This window comes from Apodemus sylvaticus, chromosome 8 (genome assembly GCF_947179515.1).
Source record: "Apodemus sylvaticus chromosome 8, mApoSyl1.1, whole genome shotgun sequence".
Lineage (NCBI taxonomy): Eukaryota > Metazoa > Chordata > Mammalia > Rodentia > Muridae > Apodemus > Apodemus sylvaticus.
Genome location: NC_067479.1, coordinates 88,577,757 through 88,604,580, shown reverse-complemented (window position 1 = coordinate 88,604,580; position 26,824 = coordinate 88,577,757). Strand labels below are relative to the sequence as shown.

Genomic DNA, 26,824 nt, shown 5'->3' with positions numbered 1-26,824 from the left:
CAAGGACATGCCTGAGGTCCCAGAGCCTACATACCAGGCTTCCTTTTCCTGCACTGTCTTCCTTTGAGGCCAGTTGGTTGTTCCTTCTTCCATGGTGGTCCCATCATGGTTGGCAACTGTGTCTGCATCCCCGGTGACAAAGAGGAACTGGGTATTCTAGATGACAGAAGAAGAATGGAGTCTGAATTCAGGGCCCAAACAAGTCATCTGAAACCATTGACAATATGGAATGTCCAACCTACAGCCTTTAGGTTCCTGTGACCCCATGGGATCAAGGTGACCCAACACAAAGCAGTCAACTTACTTAAACATTATGGGATATTTGCTCTTAGCTTGTTCTTGTTAAATGAATTTCAGAGTTCTCACAAATAAGCTTTGTAAACAACATCATTTTGTAGCTCAAAAGGACATGAATGCTACCCCAAGCTTGGGCTAGCCCTAAATTCTGAGATACTGCAGGCTGGTAGAAAAGGAGCTAATCTTCGATTTGAAAGTTGCACTGCCTTTCCACCTTCCCCCTGTGACCTTGCACATGGGTCTCAGTTTTAAACCTGAAAAAAAACAATAATCATACCCAGTCTAAGTGGTTTAGCCTCCCAGGAATATCTGCCTTCTCTCTGTTAGCTAGTGGACTTGAAAAATACAGTGAGCAAAATACAGCAACAAAAATACAACTGTTGTGTCACATGCACATCCTGAGATAAAGACTTATGTGTCATCGATATTATGAAATCACTCCTGGGAAAAGCTGGAGGGAATAGAGAAAGGAAACCTGGCCTGTAACATCCCAGACAGTTTCAGACCCTGCAGAGAGCTCTAAAACATGATCGTGCCATTGATGGAGTTTGCCTGCCTTTCTTCCTTATGCACTACTGGTCACTGGCTGAAGCCATTTGGGGCACTTGCAGCACTCACAGCACTGAGAAAGAGCAGCTGTAGAGACTGAAAATGTCCCTGAAAAAAAAGTAGCCTTATGCTCTACGAGAGGAGAAGCATACAGAAGCTGGGAGTCAGAGAAGAGAGCCAAGGGGATGTGTGCAGGGAACTGACACTCGGTGCATATGGTATCCCTTTAATTAGCATTCATCCCAATATAAAGGGACTGCTAGTACAGTCACAATATTAACATCACTAGTCTACCATTCCCTGTGCTCAGTTATCACCAACTTCTCACAGAGCCCTCAGGCTATGGGTTCTGACAACCATGGATGTCTCTAGCACTGGTGTCCAGATAGAATGATGAAACACACAATGCACAATGCTGGTGGAATGACAGCCCATGTACACTCCGAAATAGGGACAGTGATGGTGGTGGTAGAGATGGGAGATGCAGCCACAGTGGTCGAACTGATCATAGTGATCATTTGGGACTAGAGTTGCCGGTGGTGAATGCTGGTTGTAGGGTGAATGTACTGGGAGGGTGCTGATGGTGAGAGCAAGAGCAGGGGGGAGATGATGGTAGAGAAGGTGCTGACTTGGGTGGAGGCAGAGGGAGCAGAGGTGATGATGGTCATGGTAACGGCAGCCATGGAGAGGGGTGATCATTATGGTGGAAAGAGTTTTGCAAAGAGTAGCAATGGAGAAGGTGATGGTGGAAAGAGTTGTGACACAGGTACTGTTGGCCTGGTAACAGTGGTAGAGGTGATGATACAGTGGCGATGAAGCTGATGATAATGGTGGTCATGATGGTAGTAGAGACCATCAGAGGGATGGTGGTACTGATGGCTGAGGTGCTGATGAAGGTGATACTGTTACCGTTATGGCAATAATGTTGTATCCATGTAGTATCAGTTTGGCATATATGGTACAGGTGATGATGATGATGGAGGTGATAAAGCACAGAAGTGATGGTGAGAGTAGACGTAGAGGTCATGGTGATGCTGAGGTGGAAATGGAGGTGATAGTGGTGGTAGGGTTTAGTGAAGGAAGGAGGTAATGACCATGGTGGTGGTGGTGGTGGTGGTGATGGTGGTGGTAGCATGATGGCGTGATGTGGTTAGAGACAGTGTTGGCCATAGTGATGGTGATGGAAGTATGGTGAGATGGAGGTTGTAGAGTTAGAGAAGGTGATAGCCAAGGAATTGGTGCAGAAGTATGATAAAGATAGTAGGGCTAGAGGAAATGTTGTAATGGTGGCAGTAATATGATGGAAGTGGAGAAGGTAGGTCTGGTGAAAGTGATAATGGTGGTGATGGTGATTGTGATGGTGGTGATGGTAGTCATGGTGGTGGTAATGGCAGTATGGTAGAAGTGGAGGTAGTAGAGCTAGTGGAGGTGATAATGGTCATGGTAGTGATTGTGGTGGTGATGATTAAGCTAGTGGTAGTAGTGATGTGGTTATGGTGGTGGTGGTGGTTATGGTGGTGGTGGTGGTTATGATGGTGGTGGTGTTTATGATGGTTGTGGTGGTTATGGTGGTGATTATCGTGGTGGTGATGGTGGTTATGGTGGTGGTGGTGATAGTTATGGAGATGGTGGTGGTAGTTATAACAATGGTAGTAATGGTTATGGTGGTGGTGGTAGTAGTTATGGTGATGGTGGTGGTGGTGGTGGGGGTAGTGGTGGTAATTAAAATGATGGTAGTAGTCTTTATGGTAGTGGTAGTAGTTATGGTGATGGTTATGGTGGTGATGGTGTGGTGGTGGTGGTAGTTATAATGATGGTAGTGGTGGCTATGGTGGTGGTGGTGGTGTTGTGGTGGTGGTGATAACGGGAATGTGGCATGTGATGCTAGGAATGCTGTTTAGCAGTGGTAACACTGTTGTCATCAGTGATGAATGACGGTGACTTGCCCAGAAGACAGCAGTAGTCATCCTGTCTCCTAGAAACATTGCACAGCCAAGTCCTCTGAGAGACTCGTCTGGAATGAAAACACAGCCTGCCATGTCAGGTCCAACTCTGCGCAGACGTCCATCCGTGTTGGGGATGAGGATGGCAGAGCGAGCAGACTGCAAGCAAGTAAGTCACACCATGTTTCGGTAACAGCGTGGAGCTGCTTGTTAGCAGAGATCTGCTTTCCAATGGCAAATAATAAAATTATGCTTTTTGTGCAGCTAATGAAATGCAAATTGAAGCTGGATGCGCGTTAATGCAAAGAGTTGAATATCCATTTAATCAGCTCCTCCCTGCAGGGGCCAATGATAAAAATGACAGAGGAATTGCATTGCTAATTCCGAGCCTGTCACTTCTTATACGTCCTTACCTTGTAAACCCACCACTCCTGTGGCTGACACCTGCCTGAAGGGCCCAAGGTTTATGTTGTTCAGGGAGTCTTGGGAAGTCCTTTGGGAGTCGGGGAGAGGGGGATGGCACGAGCGAGGGAGACCTGGAAGGAGAAAATGAATAGATAAACTCTTTCCTGCAGTGCCAAAATAAATTGTCCCTATCCCTCCTCCACCCCCAGCAGGCAGCCTGTGTCCCCGGGGACTGGTGGAATAACAGTGGACTCCCTCATTCCTGTGGTAGAAATCAAGTCAGTGGCACGACATTCACAACCCATGTGTTCCAACTTTGCTCTGAGCAAGGTGCTGAGCTGGGTGATGATATTCCTGTGTTCACCATTCATTCAGCATCCATAGGTTATATCAATGGGTGTATCCATGAGCTGGGTGATGTACCTGTGTTCACCATTCATTCAGCACCCATGGGATGTATCCATGGGTGTATCTATGAGCGGGGTGATGGACCTTCAGACGCACAGAAGGACATACAACCAGGAAGAGATGTGAACTGAGCTAGTGTGACTGCCAGCCCTATTCTTAACTATGCTTGCATGAGGAAGATGAAACTAACCTACAACTGGTCAACTACTGTCCTCCATCCAGTCAAGAGGAGGGGCTGGAAGGAGGGAGAGGTGATGAAGAGCCCAGGAAAGAGTAGACCATTCCAGAAGATAGGAAAGTTGTGGTCATAAAGAGAGGTCAATGTTCAGCTCTTCACAGACCCTAGTCCAACCAAAGCAAAGACTGTAGGTCAGACTCTGGGGGGGGTTGGAGGGGTAGGGAGGGTGTGTGTTCCAGGCAGAGCTGAAATCTTCAGATTGGAACAGATCTTGAATGCCAGGCTCAGATGGAAAGACTTCATGGTGCAGTTTGGCTGGTTGTGCATTTGGTCAGTTAAGCACAAAAGATCATCAATATTGACTTGTGATACCAGGGACAACATGGACAACAGGCTAAGATATGGAACATCAGTGTAAAGAGAGCCTGATACATACCATCGGGGGAGGTAAAGAGCTAGAGGAAGCCCATTTGGACACCTTGTCTGAGCCACTGTCACATAGACAAAAGCAACAGCACACAGCAACAAGGTACCCAGCTCCCCAGAGTCCTCTCCTCTACCACCATCCAACCACATAATGAGCTCTAGTGGGCTTTGGTGGGCTCCACCCTCTTCTGTAAGAGGTAGCAATGGTGATGTGCAAGTATTGAGCCTTCCTTTGTGAGGTCATGTGGGAGACAGACACCCTAATGAGCAGCGCCTCTGCTGTGACATCCTGTCTCAGGACTCCGCCGGGACAACAGCTCCCAGCACCTATGTAAAAAATTTAAGAGACCACATCTATAATCACTAGGGAGGCAGAAACAGGAGTCTTTTCTGAGGCATGCTGGCCAGCCATTCTAGCAGATTCAGTAAACTCTAGGTTCAGTAATAGACCCTAACTCAAAAAATGAAAATGAAGAGTTATTGTGCTCACTAGTTTGTATGTCAGCTTGACACAACTAGGGTCATCTGAAAAGATGGAACATCAATTGAGAAAATGCTGCCATCAGACCAGTCTGGAGACAAGCCTGTAGGGCATTTTCTTAATTGGTGATTGGTGTAGGATGGCCCAGCTCCTTGTGGGTGGGGCCATTCCTGGTCTTGAGTACTATAAGACAGCAGACTGAGCTAGACATGGAGAACAAGCCAGTAAGCAGAACTCTTCCATGGCCTCTGCATCAGCTCCTGGTTTCAGTTTCTTGCGGTTTGTGTTCCTGCCTTGACTGCCTATAAATGAACTATGTGGTAGTCTGTATGAACATGGACTCACAGGTATCTACTTTTGAAAACTTAGTCCTCAGTTGGTAAAACAGTTTAGGAAGGATTAGGAGGTGTGGTCTTGTTGGAGGAATTGTGTCACTGTGGGGAGGCTTTGAGCTTCCAAAAGTCTGTGGCATTCCAGCTAGCTTTCTCTTTCTGACCCCTGCTTAGGGATCAGATGGTAGCTCTCAGCTAGTGCTCTTGCACCATGCCTGCCTGCCTGCCTCCAAGTTCCCTGCTAAGGGAACTTACCATGGACGTGTCATCTGAAACTATAAGCTCCAATAAACTCTGTCGTCTATAGGTTGCTTTGGTCATGGTGTACCTTCACAGCAATAGAAGACTAAGACACACTGTGATGCGGAAGTGTAAGCAAAATAAACCCTTTCTTCCACAAGCGTCTTTTCGGGAGTAGTGTTTCATCACAGCAATAGAAACCTCAAGGCAGTGATTGAAGCAGACACTCAGTTTCATTCCATGGCCTGTACACATGCAAATATTTTTATCTTTAACTCCACACTCACACACTATAAAAAAATCCCAGTATCCACCCAAGGATTCCTTTGGTAGAGAAGGCTGATCTAGGCGCATGCACATGGTCACCTTGAGTTTTGACTTTGAAGAAGTCACTTCCCACTGTCACCCATATCCCACGTGCCCATTAAGACTCCAATCCCATACCAGCAGTTGCCTCCCCTTCCAGGGCACATGCCAGACTAACTCTGTCTTTTTTAGATAGAGTTTACTGTGGGACTGGAGAAACTGAGAAGAAAGGTTCCAGACCACACCTGAGAGCACCTTAGAAATACCCAGCTTCCCACCCACTGCCCCCACCTCCAAGGGCAGCCATATGGCATTACCAACCCCACAATCACCCTAGAATCTGCCTCCAGGCATGATGACCTTCAAGGTCCAGAGTGAGAATGTGATTCTTGGATTCCAGATCAGTATTTCTGGCCCTGAACCCAGGTGGGAAGTGCTGGATGTGAACCTGTACCCCACGGCCTGCTTCCCTGCCAGTGAGCCTTATCCTTGGGGCCTGTGTTCATCACTCCCTAGGACCAAAATGGGCAGTGCCTGTTTATGGGAATGACTGCTGAGAAATATGTGGAGAGCCAGTCACTTCCTCCTTAGGGCCAGAAGGGGCCAGTCAGTGCTAGTTTATGAGAGTCATAGCTGGGAAACATGCAGAGAGCCAGTCACTTCCTCCCTTGCATTTAAGGTTGTCTTTTTTGTAACTGAACAGTAGGATCAAAATGGTATCAACAAAGGCAGTTGTGAAATGGAGGGAAAATCACCAGAGTTTTGAATGAAGATATTTGTCAACTTTCCATAATAATAAAGAACAGTGAGGTACTTAACTGATAGAGAGAAAATGGTTTCGTTGGCTCACAGGTGTGAATGCTCTGAACCATGGTCAGTTGATGGACATAGCATCTTGGGCCTATAGTGAACAGCCTATAAGAAGGAGGAGGAGGAAGAGGAAGAGGAGGAAGAGAAGAGAAGGAAGAGGAGGAAGAATAGGAAAAAGAGAAGAGGAAGAAGAGGAGAAGGAAGTGGAAGAAGAGGAGGAGGAAGAAAAAGAGGACTAGGAAGAGGAGGAGGAAGAGGAGGAGTAGAAGAAGGAAGAGGAGGAAGAGGAGGAAGAGGAGGAGAAGGAGGAAGAAGAGGAGGAGGAATAGGATGGGTAGGAGGAAGAGAAGGAGGAAGAGGAGGAGGAGGAGGAATAGGATGAGGAGGAGGAAGAGGAGGAGGAAGAGAAGGAGGAAGAGGAGGAGAAGGAAGAAGAAGAGGAGGAGGAATAGGATGAGGAGGAGGAAGAGGAGGAGGAAGAGGAGGAGGAAGAGGAGGAGTAGAAGGAGGAAGAGGAGGAGGAAGAGAGGGTCAGGTCCCATAATCACCTTTGAAAGCACAATCCCTACCCCTTCAAAGTTTTCACCCTCCTAAAAGACCCCTTCTGGGCACCAATCTTTTAATGCGTGTGCCTTTGAGACATGGTCAACATTCAGACTGTATCCCAGGACTTTTCGCCCAACATATTTTATTCTAGATCCTGACCTGGGATGGGCTCTCATAAAGATAAGACAGCCCCGGAGAAACTGAAGTTAAGAAAGAAGGCAGAGGTGACCAGGTAAGCTAGTGGAAAGAAGTTTCCTGCTAAGAACAGGACTGCCCGCATGCCTGATCAGCAGATTCTACAGCAGTGCTTGCAATGCAATATTCTCCCATGGTGCAAAGCCACACGCATCTATCTTATTGCAAAGTAAATAACTCACTGCAACATGTGGCCACAGTGCAGCTGACATACACTGCTTTCACTGAGGGCTTGAGTGTTCACATGTACATTTCTGTTCATTTCATTAGCCATCTATGCAAAGTGGCTACCATGGGAGAAGTTTCTGGAAGAATGAAGGTGGGCAAAGCTGTTGGCACACAGAAGCCACTTGGTTATAGCTCCGATCTCAGAAGATTTGATCGTCACAGACAATGCCTGTGAAGGAGAGAAGCGTAATCTTAGGGAACTTCCAGACAATCTGCCAAGGGTGGACGATCAAACTAATCCCACTCACCCAGTTTGAACCTCAGTTGTCTGGTTTCACCAAAATCCAAGATGCTGCATCCCCCAAAATAATCCTTGAGCTAGCCGAGTTTGGGGTGGCTTTGTCTTTGTTTAGGCTGCTTGTTTTGAGTGGTATCATTATTTTATTTTTAAATTACCTATAATGCACCCTTTAAAATTCCCTAATTATGGATAGGATAAATACATAATTGCAGACTTTTAAAAAAACACATATTATCTACTCAATACTCCATAATTATGGTCTTTTCCATGAAATGTATTATTTCCTTGTTGGTCCATAATCACTCTTTTGAAGCCAGCTGGGCAAGGCCAAGTTTCTTAGATTTAGTTCACAGGTCACTGGGCATGACCAGTGAGGCAGCTTAGAGCTAAGACAAGGGCTATTGGAGCCCAGCAGGCCTTCACCCAGAAGAAATTCAAGGCCCAGCTGCTGTGAAGTCAGGTCAGAGCCCTCTGGGCACTGGTGTAGCTGGAGATGGGTGACATTTGGAATAGATGGTAGAGTCTCCTGTTTGTCTTCAGTTCTCCCAGTAACTGGCCCAGTGGTCCAGAGATCATGGGCTCATGTTTAGGGCTAGATCACTACACCCTGCACTTGGGTAAAAAAAATCTTACTTTGTGTTCTACCCAAAACAGCTGATGAGCCAAGGGCTAGGGAAAGGTGACCTCAGGGAATGCAGAGTAGGGTGTGGGAAATTAAGACGGGGAGGAGGGAACAGCCATGGGGTGTGCTTTTATGGGCAAGACTGCAGACTACAGCTTACACCTAGGACTCATCCCCTAGCAGCGAAGCACTGGAGCAAGTAGTCAGCCACTCCTGTGCTTGCTACTGTGGGAACTGTGATCCCAGGTATGCTATGCACAGACCAGTTGATGTAGGAATCTACCAGAGGCTCATTCCCCCCCCCCCCCCCGCAGTAAAGAAGATCTCTAAGAAGGACCAAAGGGTTTTAGAGGGCACCTGCTAATGCCCACTGCCCACCCTCTGTCACCTCAACTTTTCTTGTGCAAAGAGGAAAATGCAAAGAGAGTTGCAGGAGGAAGAGGGGAGGCTGGTAAGCAGGACTTCCCAACAAATCAACAGAAACTATTGTTTTTGTGGGTGACAGTGGACAGGGACACAGCTCTGCCCTGGAATGCTCTCTCCTAGGCACCCATCAAAGTATCCCTTGGAGATGAGGGGACAAGCAGCACCAACCAGAGAGGTTCCCAGATGAGCCAGCTATTCTCTAAGCACCACAGAGCCTGGCCTGGCATCATAGATGATCATTTGTCACGTGACTGTGACCTCACACCATCATCTCCAGTCAGGCTCATCCTTGCACCTACCCCTCTGGGGGTGCCTCACTGTGGACCCCCATATCGGTCCATGTATGAGTGGCTTCAGAAGGAGTAAGGCAGGTTAGGCTCAGGTGACTGTGGCAAGCCCATCCCCTTCCCAAAAGTTAGTTTGGGCATTTGACCTGTTTCCAGTCGATCAAATTATAAGAACATCATTTCAGAAAAATGTCTTCTCCACAGTCAAATGCATACTTAGCATGATCTTAGTTCAATTCCTACCACAACAAAAAAATAGATAACAAAGAAAAGAAGAAGAAGAAGAAGAAGAAGAAGAAGAAGAAGAAGAAGAAGAAGAAGAAGAAGAAGAAGAAGAAGAAGAAGAAGAAGAAGAAGAAGAAGAAGAAGAAGAATGGTTCTCTTTTGGCTTTGCATCATGCTGTAGGAGGAGTGATGTTTGGTGCAGTAGCAGCCTTTACACATTGTGAGAGCACAAATCTGAGGATGTGGTCACTATATTATCAGAAGCAGTGCAGGTCATAGCAGGAAAATGCCAGTGCTTTTCTTAACTCACAGGGCCAGCCACTACATTAATGATTTCCAGAAACATCAGAGGCAGGGAATAAATAACAGTTAATGCTCATGTAGTGTTCTCCCTCAGTCTGGTTTCAGCTCTGAACTCTTTAGCCGTTCAACTCAGTGAGCACCTTTCCTGTTCATTCAAGGAGAAGCTCTGGGTCAAAAGTTCAGAAGACAATGATTTGTCACTCTGCCATTAGCAAGGCTTGGGGACTCTAGACCGCCCCATGTTGCTTTGGCATACACCAGTCCAAGGCACTGTTGCACACATGAGATTTTAGTGGTAAACTGAGGTAAAGGTATGCGTGCAATATAAAGGGGATCACTACTGAAACCCCAGCCAGTTCATGGGATTGTTCAGAGGAGTGGCCTGCTGGCTGCTGAGGAGACCTTTTCTATCCTGTCTGGGCCTTGAGGTTTCCATATCTGGTCACAGCATAGCCACCATCTTGGATTTGGTAATTCTTTACGAAATATTCAAGCATTTCTCTTTTTCAGCCCCAGCCCTTCCTTCTGTAAAATGGGGATATAAATAGGAAGCTCCTAGAATTCACACATACACACACACACACACACATACACACACATCACATGAAAGCACGCACACATGCACACACATACACATCTGGAGCAGAGGATGCCATAGCTTTCTGCTTCGTCCACACCCCTGCCTACACCTAGAGATGGAGATCCAGCTGCCAGTGTGCAGGCTTCCCACAGATGCAACCCTGTCTGTAAGCATGTCTAACCTAGGTTTCCAACCCTAGGGAAGATGAATTCTAAGATCTTGCAGCGGGAAAGTGGGAAATGTGTGACATCTCCCCCCACACACATACACACCTTCACCCTGTCCTTCTCCATCTTTTAGGCCCACATATTATCTTCAAGATCCACCCAGAAAAACAAGGTTTAGGGTGGTCTTGCTTGCCCTTCAGCTCCCATGAGGGCCCCTCAAGAAAGTAGCCCTTCAGCTAGCATTAGGGACCCTCAGGAAGGTAGCAAGGACACAAACTGAGGCAGATGGAAGTCAGCAGACCTGTCCCTTACTGTCCGTGCTCCCATGGCCAAGCCTTCCTTCTCTTTGCTTTTCTGAAGGGGGGGGGGTGTTATTCTATGAACGCACCACCGTGAGGTCGGAATGAAATAAGCTAATATAGTCTTCGGCAAGGTATGCAAAGTACACAGCTGGCACTAAATAAATGGCCAGTTTCCTTCCACAGACAAGGCTGCAACCCCACCTGTTTCCATGGAGAAAGGCAGCTGGAAGGCTTGCTTTCACACTGCGCCTAGCAGTCGTATCTTTCCTGTGCCCAGTGACATGATTCCTGCAGCCAGGGGAGCCAGCTGGGATGTGGATGTGTTCTCAGGCCAGATAAAGGACAAAGGAGGGTCTGGAGAGGAGCTGTGTCAGCACTTAGGAAGGGCAGTGCTGACAATGACACAGGGCCCAGCCTACTCTTCTGATTCGATGCCCCAGAAATCACGATCGGCTTGGCCGGAGAAGCGTGCCCTGCCTGACAATCAGTTCATGCCTGTCCCTATCCTCCTACCTCACTTCCTGCTGCCTCTGGCTCCACCTGAAGGTCTCAGCTCCCCATTTCAGAAGAGCCACCACTGCCCCAGCCTGCAGGGACATCTCCAATCTCAGCTCCGAGGAATGGACTTTTCTGCACCCAGCATGTGTGAACTTGGAGGTGGCAGTCTGCCTCAAGTCAATGCTGAGGGAGACAAAGACAAACAGGCCACCTGCACTCCAGTTTCATACTCTCACCCGAAGGAACTGCATAGGATGGAGTTCCAGAGAATAAAGCCTTATCTCTAAACCCCCAGTATCTCCTGGCCAGCCGTAGGTCCTAGGAGCCCTGCACAAGACCTGAGCCTCAAAAATACCATTTCTCTTTGCAAAAAGGTGTCATGACCATGGTGGCATCCAATGCCTCTCAGGGGTCAGGGGATGCTGAGTTCCTCAGTTGCATAAGTAAGGTGAAGCTTAGGGCCCTCTAAGACTTCCCCCAAAGAAACCCAGTAAGCCTATGAGTCCGTACCAGGCCCAATTCATCCTGAGTCCTGTTTCCCATTTCCAAATACACTTCATTATTCAAGAGCCTTGACAGAGGGGTGGGTTCATGCAGAGAGACCCCTCAGCAGAAAGTGTGACATGGGATGAGAGGTGGCAGAGAGATGTCTATTCTAACAGTCTCAGGATGGCATCCCCAAAGCCCTCACTTGGATGGGAAGTATTGGTTGGGTGTAACAGACTGGTCAGAAAGGCCACTGTCCTGAGTCACCATAACACCTTTGCCCATTCTCAAGATCCCCTGAGACATTCTTTTTTCTGAAGTGTAGAGATCAATCAAGTAGGTGCTAGGCAGGCACCCCGCCGCTGAGCTAGGTCCTTACCCTCTGGTGGGCAGCTGGGGCATGGTCTTGCTGTGTAGCTCAGGGTGATCTTGGATTCTCTATGTAGACTAGGCTGGCCTCAAACTCATGATTTGCCTCCTAAACACTGAGATTAGAAGTATAAATCTCCAGAGGGTCTTCCTGAAACATCTTTGTTTTCCACATGTAGAATAACTTGTCCTGAACACACATTTGGTTAGGATATTGAGAAATTAACACACCCCACAAACACCTCTACCCATCAGCTAGGGCGCACCTTGGCCCCACCCCACAGCAGGCAGTGGATAAATGTGACTGCTACATCCTGTCAGACACCCACAGTGGACCTGAGCCCAGTTTCTCACAAGCATATGCATACACAGTCCCAGCAGCTATCACATCTGGGGTGACCTGGCTCAGCTAGTCAGAGACAACTGCTGGGCTTTTTAATCAGAGAAGAGGACATGCAAAAAATGATAAAAGGCAAGGCAGAGGGCTGGAGACAGGGCTCAGTGGGTAAGAGCGCGTGCTGCACATTCATGAGGAACAGAGCTCAGCACCCCACAAAAAGCTGAGCCTGGTGGCATCAACTTGTAACTGGGGAGTAGGAGAGTCAGAAGGACTGCTGGGGTTTGCTACCTGCTAGCCCCAATGTTCAGTGAGAGGCCCTGTCTCAAGGGATTAAGTTAGACAGTGATAGGATAGGTCACCTGTGGGAACAAATCTACACATGCATATGTATATAGCGAGTGCGTGCATGCACACACACACACATGCACGCATGCACGCACACATGCACAAACACAGCAGTAAAAGTTCCACCTTGGTGACACTGTACCCAATGCACGAACATCTCCCACAGACACTGTGTCACAAAGTCACAGAGCTGCCCAGTGAGGAGCCTGTCAGGGTCTTCATCCCTAAGGACTTTGGTGGAATGATTGAAGCTGTGGTTCTAGCTGCCACTGGGGCCTCTGCCCTACCTACACTTAGTCTGCCAGCTTCCTGCTGCTAAACTTGAATCCACTCTCTGGCCGTTCCACATCACTTCCTCTCTGCTCCAGCCAGCATCAGACTCATTGGTTTAGAAGCAAAACCCCAAACCCCAATTGCTGTGCACATGAAGACTGGAGCCTCACATGTCTGTCACAGGAAGGAGGTGCTGACTCCAGAGTGCAGAATGGAATTCTGGGAGTGCAGAATGGGCGGCCAGGCTAATGCCCCACGGTGAAGGAGAGTATGCCCGCCTCAGAAAGCCTGAGCCTGCACACAGGGAGCTCTGGGTCCAGAGAAGATGGACATGACAGCAGATGCTGGCTTTGAAGACATGGTACCTTGCGGTCTTACAAAATGAAGCTAGTGGCAATTCACACAACCAGTCCTTGTCCTGTCTCCAGCAGCTCAGGAGATCATCCGCATATTTTTACGGATAAACCACTTTTTAATTAAGGTATATACATTGTTTCTTTTAACACAACATCACAATGGCACACCTAATAGGATATAGTATAGTGCAAAGATAACTTTTATTGTCACTGAATGAAAAATTTGGACAACTTGTCTTATTGTGACGTTTGCTTCATTACCCAGAGAGGGGAGGGGATTCTAATATGACTAGCCCTGAAGGCTCGACTTCCAGTCACTCTCCTCCACTTCAACCCTGCCATCTTTGTCTTTGAGCACAGCAACAAATGGAAGAAACCTGCTCTTAAGAGGGGAAGCCATGGAGGTCTGAGGTCTGCCTGCAGGAAAGCCAACCCAAAGTTGAAGCTAGAAGAATAAGAGGAGGCAGGGCCCAGGCTCAGAGACCAGTGAGGATGTTCTGAGCATTGCCAACTAAAAATGAAGAAGAAATCAGGCAGGAGAGAGTGAACAGGCTGATGCTTCAAGGCAGCCGTGAGAGGCTGGCCAAAAGCCCAGCTCTAGGCAAATCCCAGTGCTGTGCCCAGCTCTGTAAATCTTAGAGATTGGTGAGTAGCTCTCTGCAGGGACGGATGCTCTCTGGGGAGGTCTTCAACTTTGATACCAGATAATTGGAAGTAAAAGCACATCTGTGTGCATGTAGGGCTGTATGCCTGTACATGCAGACACATACCCCTGTGAGCATATGCACAAGCGTGTGCATGCACACACACACACACACATACACACACTCACACACACATATGCATGCACACATACACACATGCACATACACACACAGGGACATACACTCCCTGCATGCACACTTCCCCCAGCGCAGAAAGAGTAGTGTGTAGCAGACAGGTCTTTACAACAACAGTGTTTGATCATGACAAAACTCTCCCTGTCTTCACAGAAGAGACCTGCCAGCCTTGCAACCGTGTTGCCTCTCAGAAACTCTCCCTTGGTGCTGCTCTCAAAAGAAAAGATGACAGCATGAAAGCGGGAGGCGAGTGCCAGTTTGGGAGGCTGGCCATCGGGGCTGATCATTTTGGGAGAATTCTTCCTCTCTGGGCCTCAGTTTCACCACTCAGAAGCTTTTGAGGAAATTAAGTCTAGATTAGCCAATGTAAGAGAATTGGCTGGCATATTACATGCTGGTTTTAAGTGATTCATTGCAGTTTCTAATAACACTTGGATTAGAAGGATTCTCTGCTTAACAGAAGCATAATTGATTAGTGATGTTTGCCATAGGTGCAAGTGGGGGTGAAAGAGGCCCGTGTGCTACTCTGTCTTCTTGATTACTGATGCCTTGGAAGCCACTGACTTGCCTCCTGAGTGCCCCCTGAACTCCAACCCATGCTGTGCTGGGGTTTACACTCAATTGCAAGAGCCACCTGTGCTCTCCTCTCTACCCTCTCTACATCCAGAGACATCATACCGGCATCTTGGAGTTGGCAATGGGGAAAGTGTTTACATGGGAATTGCTAAAATGCATTTTCTAAGGAAACATTTCAACATTTAGCAGCTCCTCACTGGTTCTATCCCTCTCACAGCAGGCAAGGGATGCAGTGGCTGAGAACTCCAAGAAGTCCCTTCAGTCTGAGTTCTGGAGCAATTCTTGAACCGTAGAGAGCACCAGTGCCGACAGACACTGTAATCCAGCTTCAAAGCTCTAACACCTTTCTCACACAGTCTGTATCATTGCTCATCCATCTGGGTACTGCTCAAGCCCTCTTCCTCCAGGAAGCCTCCCCAGCTTGCTTTCATTCCCAACAGTCTCCTTGAACTCTCTTTGCACCTTCCATGTTTGCTGCCTCAGAAGAAAAATCTCTACCCAAGAAAGAGTCTCAAGTTAAGGCCTGCATCTCCTTCTTCAGCAACCGTGGTCAAGGGCTCAGACAGGCTTAGCCATGACACAGACCTAGATGATGTCATCTAAGCCATCTTCTGCCTGAAGTGACCATTTCTGTCACCCACAACCCTTCAACTTCCTGGGTGGGGAAAGTGGAGCTAGACAGCACGCTCACCCTAGAGCTGAGGAGTCGTGACTCCTGTGACAGACCCATGGCAGAACCTATGCCTCAGAGGGAGGGATTCAGTGAAAATCAAAGAGCTCTTAGTAGCATGGACTTAGGGTTCCAGCATCCAAGGGCTGCACCATCTCCAGCATACCCGTCTGTCCTTCCTTTCAGCTCACTACTGGCCACCTCAGCTAGTCCAGGCTCTGGGGCTGGCCACCTGCCCCATCTCTGCCCCCAGGATTGGCCAAGACCAAACATCAGCCAGCTCCTCCCAGCTCTCTCCTGCCGCTGCTTAGCATGCACACGAGAGCTGGAAGCGGTGCGTATAGATTTCTCTTTGTCTTTGGTGGTAATTATTAGCTGTCTCGGCGGGTGAATGCAGGCAGAAACAAAGGCAGCCAGGGTTGTAAAACCTTTTATCTCGATCAAGCCGCATTATTTGATAAGGTGCTAAGCTAATAGCAACGCATGTCAAATTGTGTTTAGACAGATCGAGGGGCTGGTGAGGAGGGTATATTTGTCTCCAGAAACCTGCTCCTGGAAGGATAGAGCGTAAGGAGCAGAGATAGCCACATCCACATGCAGAATGCAAACGGCCCAGCCTCTGGGTTGGGAAAGCAGCTCCCTGCAAACTTGGAGCTCAGAGGGGAGATGAGTGGCCCCTGAAGTACTCATCCCTACTCATGATTACCTCGGGGCTTTGCCCTGAGCCCCATGGATCCGCATAGGGGTCATCTGCAGAGATGGAGTTCAAATCCAGCCTCCCCTAGTCAATTATTAATGAATTAATCTGTTTATTAAGGCCTGTGTGTATCACCTGTCTTATAGGTGACACCGACTTTTACAGACAATCACTATCCATAGGAGGCAGCATAGACCAGACAAAATTAGCCTTGCAATGGAGCCCTTAAGGATAGAAGCCCAGGAAGTCTTTTAGGACAGGATGGGCTTCCATCAGGCCTTGTAGAATAAGAACCTGGAAAGAAGCACCCTCCCACCAAGCTGTAGAAGCCCCTCTGCGAGCCTGCAGATAGATGTCCATCTGTCACCGTGGGTTCTGCTCAATGCCTCCTCCAGGCTGCCTTTCTGGGTGACTTCCAAAACCCCAAAGCATACTCACAACTGGTCCCTCTGTGTGCCCTGTGGGCTGCAAGGTGGCATTAAGCGCAGATAAGAAGGGAAGATCTGGATACCAGGGATGTTCAGCAGGTCTGTGTATAGCAAGCTCACAAGGAAATGACAAAGAATACACACAGGGCTAGGGAGCTAGCTGTCTGTAAAGTGGTTGCTGGACAAGCATTACAACCTGGGTTTGATACCCAAGTAAAAACACCAGGGATCATGGCTCACCTAGAATCTCAGCACTGCGGAAACAGGCTGATCCTTAAGGTTCACCGACCAGCTGGTCTAGTTCTGGCAAGCTCCAGGCCAGTGAGAAATTCTGTCTTAATAAAAATAAGGTAGATGGTGCCTAAGTAACAGCACTGAAGTTGTCTTCTGGCAAGTGTGTGTGAGCATAAACACACAGACACACACTCAAGAATGTCCTACACACGCACACACATACACACACACAAAGAATTTCCTCCACAGGAATGTGTAGCATATTCATATTGAGTCATTAAAATGGACCATTGTGGGCCAATGTTTTGGCTCAGTGGGTAAAGATGCTTGCCACCAGGGCTGCTGACCTAAATTTGATATCTGGGACCCATATGGTAGGGGAAAAAAACAACTCCTTCTAACTGTCCTCTGACCTCCGCATACATGCAAAAGTGTGTTCATGTGTGCACACATGTGCACACACACACACACACATGCACACACACATTAATATATTTTTCAAACAGTGAGCATGATTGGTTCTGAGTCCTGGGTCGCTTCAGCAGATCCAGAATTCAAATGCAGACTGGGCTTCATGGAGGAAGGTAAGCGGGGGTGTGGGTAAATGGGATAAGAGGAAAGTGGCCATTCCTGGTGTATTTGCAAGAATGGGGTGGATCTCATTCTTCTGGGAACGCAGGGTCTGCAGAGGAACATCAGCCTCAAAGCCATGCCGCTGGAGGAAGCTGCGAATCCTCGTGCCGTACCTCCAAGTAGTAGTTAAAGACTGTTGGGCTGGGGACAAGGTAGAGCTTCCACACTTCTGACCTTCCCTGAGCCCCTGCAGCAATAGGAAGCTGGTGGACCAGACACTGAGGAAGCAGCAGGTTGAATTGCTAGCAGTGCCTGGGAGCAGAGAGGGGCAGCACACTCTGTGTCCCTGCACCACAGCTCTCCTAAGGTGGGTAACCTGGGCCTAACGAAGGCAAACTTGCTCCTTTTCTTCAGGACACCTCCTGATACAGTAAGGGGAACCCAGTGATTTTCCAAGAACATCCCCTGAATGTGATCTCCTACATGCCCATGTTTTGCCTCTTCTTCCTAGGACACCAGGCTGGTCTCACTGCCTACAGTACCCTGGTGGCCAGTCTGGCTAACACTGCTGTGGCTGCCTTCTTAGCACAGACACCTGGGAAGGCGGTTCTCACAGCAGCAGTCCAAGCTGCTCCCAGTTTTACTAATGTGTAAAAGGAGAATGGCCAGTAGCAATTTCTCCTTTCCATTGCCCTAGAGAGGCAGGGTATTAAGGAGGCTTGTGACCTAGAACAGTGGCAACAGAGAAGCAATAGATCGCAGTGGAAGCAATCAGAATGTCCATCCAAGGGGTATGGTTAAATAAACTCTGGCCTGGGCGTGCTGGGGAGCGCCATCCTGTGGCTTTGACAGATGGGTGAGTGTTCTGAACACCATCACTGGGACAACCTGGAAACTAGTAGTCAAGAGACAAAGGCCACAGCAAGAAGCAATGCACGCGGCATGATACCATTCATGTTGAAAAAATAAAAATCCAGACACACAGAAGTGAAAGCCAGCATTGCAGGCTTAGGATGGTAGAGTGGTGCTTGCCTAGCATATGAGAAGTCCTGGGTTCAATTCTCAGCACTGCATAAACTAAGCATGGGTGTGCATGCCTGTAATCCTAACACTCGGGCGGTGGAGGCAGGACAATCAGAGTTCAACATCATCTTCAATTATATAGAGAGTTCAAGGCCAACCTGGGCTACATGGAGTGAGTTCCCATGTGAGTATATCCAAAGATGTATGAACATAATTTTTGTACCTTTTACTTATCCTGTAAGAATTTCATACATGTGTACAAAATATCTAGATCTTCATTTCCAAATCCCTTCTCTAACCCTCTACCCATACCACACCCCCAACTTTTTTGTCTCTCACATTCACGTGTGGCCCTCCTCTCTGTAACCTCATTGGAACGAACTGCTCTTGCTGGCTTAATCTCCTGCACCTAGCCACAACTGAGCGAATTCATGAGCACAGAGGCCATATCACGTCCTGAAGACAGCTCTTCACAGCTCTTTTCCCGATTCTCCCATCTGATGGGCTTTCCAGCTCCTCTCTGTGATGTTCCCTGAGCCTTGGCCCCTAATATAGATGCCCAATTCATGTCTAAGCACTCAACGGCCACATATTCTCAGCCAACACTTGGGCCAGTTACAAGCCTCTGCATTAGCCACTGCCCACTGCAGGAGAAAGCTTCCTTGACCAAAGAGGAAGCAGCACTCAGCTAGAGATCTAAGCTTAAACACATGGAAGGCAGTTTGACAATGTGTCCCTCTGTTAAGTTCTCCCCCTAGAAACCTCTTGGTGCATGGGCTTTTGACCAGGTTTGCAGTACTAGCCAGTGTGCATAAACTTCAAACAATGAGTAATGACACACCTCAAAATTCCCTTCAGCAAGGAGAAACCATGACTTCTGAGGGGGAAGGGAGATTCCAGCTTGATCTGAATTGTAAGAATTTTTCTAACAAGAACGTATTCCAGTAGTCTATGTGTAACTAAAAATAAAATGTTTTTTAAAGGAAAAGATAAAACCCTGTGGTGTACCCGCCAAAACTCCCTAACGTCTGTCTCTGTGAGTCAGAATTCTGGGTGTCTAATTTTCTTCTGTTATCTGTTTTTAAGTTTTCTATAAAGAGTGCATATTGTTTTGCAAAACAATGGAAGAAACCATAAAAGAATTTTTAAGTCAACGTCACCCTTGCCCTAGCCCAAGTCAGAAGCTGTTTCCTTCCAGAGTTCCTCCTGACACTTTGGACTGCTTCTCCAGACTTCTTAAACATGCCTTGAGGACAAAGGAACTGACCCTTCAACCCTCCTGAACACAGCTTCTTCAAATCTCTTCCTGTGTGACCTCATGGCCTTTCCACACCGTCTCTGGGCCTCCCTTAACCAACAACAATCCTAGAATTGACCCTTCCTCTTCCCTTTGCAACCGATCAGCTAGAAGAGTCAAGTAGCTGTGTGGAGCCCTGTACTGACCTTCTAGTCGCAGCTCTAACGATCAGTAGGGAAAAGGAGAGCCTGACCGAGAGCCATCGCCAACACTGATAGAACATCACTGTAGGAGCTTGCTCCAGAAAAACCCAAGAGCAGATGCAGAGGTGGCCAAGGATTTCAGGAAAGCCAGGAGCATCATGAGGCCAAGGTTTTGAGACCCGTATGTAGAAACTTGCTATTGTCTGAGGAAGAGGCCTGGCCTGCTAGAGGTGGCACTAACAGTGTCGGGGTAAGAAAAAGATTACCCTCCCTACCTCCCCACCCTGCCCCACAGTGATGTTAAGGAGGAATGAATATCTTTTAGGGGAGCTCTCTCCATACAAAATCCTGATGCTTGAGGCTTCACACAAGCCTTCCAGTCTGTGCACCCACCTACATCATGCTGGGTGTAACATAGACATCATTACCCATGAACTTGGCAAGAGCCCTCTCTCTTAATACATATGCACACACATGCATACACACTCCTACACTCCTGCCCCACAGAGTCCCAAACAGATAAGGCACTCACAACTCATATGTTCTCAGCACACACATCACACACACACACACACACACACACACACAAACACCGCACCTTGTTTAATGATGCACTGGAAACAAGAGTCATGATTTTTATTTAAAACAAAACCCTCAAATGCAGGTAGATTCTAGTATGGTTTTGGTCTTCTCATTTTTTTTCCCCAGTGTTACAAGCAAAAGTCACCCAACAGTGCCACCTGCTGAAGGCTGGCTTTTCCTGATCCCCTCCCCTTCTGCCCTCCTATCCTAAGCAGACTGAGCCACAATCTTAATTTCCCCCAAAGGAGTCGGGGCCTAGGATCTGAATGAAGAAAGGGAGGAGGCGAGCAAAGGTGGGAAAGTCAGTTTCCAGACCCAGACAGCAAAGAGTTGGGGTTGAGATCTGGTGTGAAGAGAGACTGAAAAGAGGAGAAAGACTGGGAGAGACACCCACACACAGACAGAGAGACACACCAGAGAAGCCGGCAGAGAGAAGGGTCTGAGGAGAGCCAGGACAGCTGCCTGCTGCCTGCTGCCTGTTGTTGCTGCCTGCAGTCTGCTGCCTGGAGAAGATGCAGAGACCAAGGTGTGGTCCAGGAGTTCAGTAGACATACAGAAGCCCCTTCCCACTGTCCCACATACCATATATGGAGCAAGCCCTGTCCATTCTCCCTACAGGAGCTACTCCGTGCAGGGACCTGGGACCACCATGCCAGCCTGGGCCTGGAATCTCCCTGTGCCCTTTCAGCCCTCCAAACTGCTTGTTATTAAATCCCTGTCCCTTCAGATCTTCTTCCCCTCACCTCCGTAGTGTGTGTATGGGGCGGGGGAGGTGTGTGGCAGGAGGTGATGAAGTCCTGAGTGAATGTATACTGTTGTCATAAGTGCAGTCATGTCAAGGATGCCAATACATCCTAAATGACTGCAGCTGGAACAGAGTCACCTCCCACCCCCACAACCCAGACTAGCTAGTCTGCCTTATTGTGTTGTATTCTATAAATGCAATGAGCTTCAGGGGCTGCTAGTGTGTCTCCATCAGAGTGCAGAGCCCACCTACCTGATCCCGGCATTAGGTGACCTAGATCTGTCCCATCTCCATTTCCTGTCAGATCACTCCCTGCCACAGTCAGGTCAAGTCCAAATGCAGGTCATATCAGGTGCACAACTGCCTGCTGACTGGATCAGAAGGCTCTCCTCAGCAGAAGATCTCCTTTGCACTTCTGGTCAACTTCTGAGGCATAGACCAATTGCCAGAGAATTAATCTGTCCAAGGCCATACAGCCAACTAGGCAGTAATTCTGGAGACTTCTGGAAGGTAGCCATCTTGTCCCTAGGGAAGGGTCCTCATCCTCCTGTGTCACTGGATGGGACCGTTGCATGCTGCACACACTTGTGAGAATGCATACACTGGGGGCTAGAAGTCAGCTTTGCATAATTTCCTTTCTCACTCTCCAGAAGCTTGCTGCTTCAGCTAAACTGACTGGTCAGAGTCCCCAGGATATTGCTGTCTCAGCTCCCAGTCCTGAGATTACAGGCACATGCCACATGCCCATCTTCATACATATGTGTTGGGGATTTGAACTTGGGCCCTCACGCTCCTGCAGCAAGTAGCTTATTCACTGAGACATTTCCCTACTATCGCCTCTCGCTTCTTGATGCAAGTCCTAAACAGGGAGAGATCTGAAAGGAAAACTTCCTTTCGCCTGTGCCCTGGGTTTGCTTTCCCACTCACGGGGTCCAGGGAGCCTCAGTCCACAACAACAGCTGGAGGCGTCTTCAAGGTAGGCAGGGCAAGAGGTGAGCACAGAGTCCCCTGAGAGGAGCCCAGGACAATGCATCGCCAACACTGTGTGTCAGAAACAGTTCTGACACACAGCAGAGGGAGGCGGATCTGGATAGACATAAGATCAAGAGAAAGCACAGCCCCTTAGACCCCCAGCCTTGGTTCTGGGGGACCCTCGAAGGACTGACTTCAGTCTGAGACTGCTCAGATCTGGACAGAGGCATGAGCTTCCTGACGCCCAGCAGGATACCCTTTAGGGAGGCCTCAAATCTTCTCCCCTTGGGCTTCATCCCTCCTTCCTGGAGTTTACACCCTGGGACTTCTTTCTCTCCCAGAGAAGTCTTGATGCACTTTTCTTTCTCACACAGAACCATAATGTCTGGTACTTCTAGTCAGAGCTCTGAAGACTGGCCAGCTTACCTCCCCGAGGCACAGAGTGCCTGCGTGCACAATGCACACAGCAGGTGCTGGCTTGCATCTCATTTGCATATGGTTTGCATATGCTTTCTGACTTCTCACAATACCCAGGGACCGTCCTCCAATCTACAACTCAGAACTTCCTGGTATTTATGGTCCCTGCCAACTGGCACCAGGCACCTCAATGCTATGGCCTTTTGTTTTCTTAGCTTAGAAAAGGTTTTCAGCAGTACATTAGCCCAAATCAAAACTTCTCAAAAGAGACATTCTGATGTCAGGGATCACCATGCTGAAAATCCCCTGATGACTAGAGTTTGCAAGTATGGTTCCTGAGAGGTCCTTTCCTCTCCTTCTCTACCCGGAAAACACCTATTTAGTCCTCAAGGCCCCACTCAAACAAGGACTTCTGCAAAGTCTCTGTCTCTCTGTTAACTTCCCACCCCAGTGCTCTGAGCACCATCATTGCCTTTCTGACATGTCAGTGAGTAAAGTGCAAGCACAAGGACCTGGGTTCAAGTCCCCAGAGCCCACTTAAAAAGCTGGGTGCAGTAGCACACAACTCTAATCACCGTACTGGGAGGAGACAGGATTCCAGAAGCTTCATGGCCAGCCTGGTTAGGCAATTGGCTCTAGGTTCAAGAGACTCAATTGAAATACTAAGGTTGAGAATGATTGATAACACCTGACTTCAACCTCCAACCTCCAAATGCACAACCCTCACACACACACACACACAGACACACACACACACACAGACACACACACACACACAGAGTATGGGGGCACAGTTATCAAACCATGAATGACATTGCCTGGCCCCTATCTTTCCTTTCGGTGAGTTCACTGAGGAATCATGGGTTGGACCCATCATGTCAGAGGATGGAGAGATGGCTGCTCAAACAATGTTTGATGAATGAAGTTATGATCTTCAGAGTCTTCCTGTCCAAATATTCTGACTCTCCCACTCTAACAACTAGCTCTGAGAAGGTTAATACTACTAGGACTCCACTTGTGTTTTTACAATTTAAATTAATAGACTAGAGCAGAGGGCTCCTCACTACCCAGCTCCAGATGGACAGTTGTTTGCTTTGGAATGCCCACCTTTTCCAAAGGAAAGCCCCCGCCAGGGCCCTGGGCTTTGGACTCACAGGTGATGGAGGCCCTGGGGCTGAGCTGCTGTCTGGGAAGCAATCGACACTCAGAGAAATTTACCGCCATCTAATTGGCAGCTCTGGGTACAGTCGAGGGCAGTAGATTAAGTGTTTTCCTGTAAATCAGGTTTATGATTTGCACTGGAGAGGTAATTGTTAAAACTGTTCTTTTTACCCGCAAATAGCAGCTGAAAGAAACCAATTTAGGAGCGACAGATTGGTTTTGATTCTAAATGTAGTGCTAAAACAGTTAATTTTAATAACATTCATTGGACAGGAGTCTGCCTGTTACTTAATATCATAGTCAACAATTTAAAAACTGCGTGTTCAGCCGGCACTTCTCACCAAAAATTAATCCCAGCCCCCACTCCACCCCACCCCATGGGGGCATCTCCCAGCAGGAAGTCACAGATCCCTGCAGAAGGGCTTTGTCTTCTTTACAATTTTACCAGCCTTACTAGGGTACAAGGCCCCCACAAGAGTCCCCCACAAGGTCAACTGTAGGCAAAAACAGAAGGGACCCAGAAGGTTGGGACCACACCACAGAGGCCCCTTGCCAGTGTAAGAACAGCCTCTGTGGCAAATGGGATCATGATAGAGAGTTTCTGCCTACATGCAGACATCTGCTCCAGTATCTATGGTCAGCCGTCTAGTGTCTGGAAGGGTCTCTTGGTCTCTGTCTCTCCAGGGAGATCCTTTTAGACAAGGCTGTGCCTTCACCCAACTCACACGCTCTAGAGCGCACAGGGCCCTCCAACACTAGTGGATGCCCATTGGGCCAGTCTTGTCTTCCACTGTCTCCCTTCCCCTCCCCCTTCCCATCTCAGGATTCGTGCATCCCTGTTTCAACATTTAATCGAAGTCTAGTAGTCAGAACTGAGCCTGCTAATTGGTCATTGACTAGCATAAAGCCTGAGCATTTGGTGAATGAGTCTCTAGCTCCCAAGACCTTCTAGAATCTAAAGGGATTAGGGAGTCTGTGAACTCTGAGCAGCTCTGCTTGTCCTGGACCTGTTTCCAGCTTGTGTGTATCATGGCTTATGGCCTGACGTTTCCCTGTTACTCCAACTTCACAGCCCTTGACAGAGTCAAGGTCAGGTTGTCTTTAGCAAACGTTTGGTCTCCTGACTGAGCAGACCTGAGACAGACCTGTTACCATCACCACCTCAGCTGTTACTGCAAATGGAGCAGCTGAGCCAGAGAGCCGGGAGAGACAGACATCCCTGCACACTCCTGAACCTCCACGTGGTGCCAGCCTGGCAGTCCAAAGGCCTCACTGCTTGGAAACCAACCTTTTTCCACATTCCCAGAGGGCAGGGGAATCCAGACTCCCTTCAGGGAAGATTCACAACTCAGTCCATTGCCTCAGTTAACTCAATTAACTTCAGGAAAGGGGAAAAAGAAAAACTTCCAGCTGGGCTTCTTGCCTCAGACCTGAATAACAGATCCCCAAGAGACTGAGGCAGGAGGTTAGAAGCTCAAGGCTAGCCTGAGGAATTCATAGAAGGTCTCAAATGAAAAGGGTGAAGAAAGGACTAGGCCTCTATAGCTCAGCAGTAGAGCATCTGCGTGAATACTATCTTAGCTCAATCCCCAGCACTGGGGGAAAAAATAGAAAAAGGAAGGGAAGAAGAGAGGGAGGGAGAGAGGAAGGGAGGGAGGGGGAGAGAAGAGGAGGGATCAAGGGATTGCACCAAAAGAAGAGAGGAAAGGAGGGAGGGAGAGAGGAAAAGGAGGAAGGAAGAGAGGAAAGGGAGGAAGGAAGAAAGGGAAGGGACAGAGGGAGGGAGGGAAGAAAGGAGAGAGGGAGGGAGGGAGGGAGGAGAAAGAGCTGGTGGGCAGGCTTTTGAAGAAGTTGCTCACTTCATGGCCCCCACTTGCAGGAAGACTTCTGGAGCCTGTGTGATTGCCTGTAGAGTCTGTTATAAAAAAGAAGCCTAAATCACATTTATGACTCATACTGCACAGCAAATGTAGGTATTAAAATCATTCCTTTTAAATGATAAACGTCCCCTGAAATGGCCCAATAGAGCCCCATCAGAGGCTGTTTCCACCCAAAACAAACTGACTCAGGGTAGGCAGTAACTACAGAATCTGCTTTTGGTGCTCATAACTACTGTTCCTCCATCAGGGTGGGGTGGGAGGGGCAAGGCAGGAGCATGGACACAAGACACGGACAGTGCCTTTAGCAACCTCCATCTCCCTTCCAGCACTGTCAAGACCCCAGACTGACACTGTTCTCCCCAGCTTCTTGGAGTGAAGCCTCCATTTTGGCTGTGCCTATCTTTGTGGGTTTGCTTCTGAGACAGAAGTAATGGAAAAAATAGCTAATCACCCATTCATAATCTTTAAACATTATATTTAAGCTGATAGTTGCAAAACAAAATGCAATCTTTCTAACTCCATCAAGCAATTACTCGCCAGTTTTCTGGGGGGGTTGTAATAAAAGGAAATGAGATAGCCGGTGCAGAGGAGGGAGCAAATCCCTGACTTTGAGTCTGGGGAAGATAAAGGACAAACAAAAAGGAGCACTTGTTTGTGTTGTTGCAACAAAAGGAAGCCAAGCCATGGATTTGGGAGTGGGGCTTCTACTGGCCATGCCTATCCAAGTATGATGCGATGTGGAGTCTAACTACCTGAGCATGACTGAGCAAACCTGCTTCTGACCAACCCATAAAGGAATCTGAGGGTCAGGCCTATCCTCTTCCCCCACATGTCTTAATAGTTGAGCCATAGATGCTGATTTCAGTTTCTCCTAGCATATGACTAATGACGAACAGATGAATGGATAGATGGATGGATGGATTGTTGGATGGATGGATAAATGGATAGATGGATGAGTGGATAAAATGGATAAATTGAGGATGGATAGATGGATACATGGGTAGATAAATGTGTGGATGGTGGATGAGAGATAACCATTGTTTGATTCATCATCCACACTTACACTCTCAAAGCAGAAGGACTTGTGAGGTGCCAAGTTCCAACAGCAATGGTCACAGAGCTAGGCTTCTAACCCAAACCTCCTGGGCTCCCAACTTATGCATTTCCTGACCCTGATATCTAGATGTACTTAAGGGCTGTAGAGTGAAGAGATTAATGCTGTCTGCATTAGTTTTGTTTCTATCACTGTAATCAAATACCCGAGGCTAGATGCTTTACAAAGTAAAGAGGTTTGCTTAGCTCATAGCTGTGAGGAGTTTGGGTGCATGGTTCTATGCCATGCTTGGCTCTGATGAAACTCTCTTTAACTGTATCACATAGCAAATGGCATCAGAAACTGAAACACTGCCAAGAAAGTTTGAAT

At 48.1% G+C, this 26,824-nt stretch overlaps 1 long non-coding RNA gene across 3 annotated transcripts in view; it reads right to left on the bottom strand.

Moving 5' to 3' along the window:
* The window catches only part of LOC127690520 (uncharacterized), a 67,798-nt gene extending 46,228 nt beyond the window's left edge, over nucleotides 1–21,570 (bottom strand). For all 3 annotated transcript variants that reach the window (XR_007979159.1, XR_007979158.1, XR_007979157.1), the window contains exons 1-4: nucleotides 21,224–21,570; nucleotides 7,408–7,513; nucleotides 3,203–3,325; nucleotides 35–156 (exon numbers count right to left, since the gene is read on the bottom strand). This is a non-coding gene — a long non-coding RNA (uncharacterized LOC127690520). The remainder of the gene's footprint in view (nucleotides 1–34; nucleotides 157–3,202; nucleotides 3,326–7,407; nucleotides 7,514–21,223) is intronic.
* Between the last annotated feature and the right edge of the window lie 5,254 nt (nucleotides 21,571–26,824).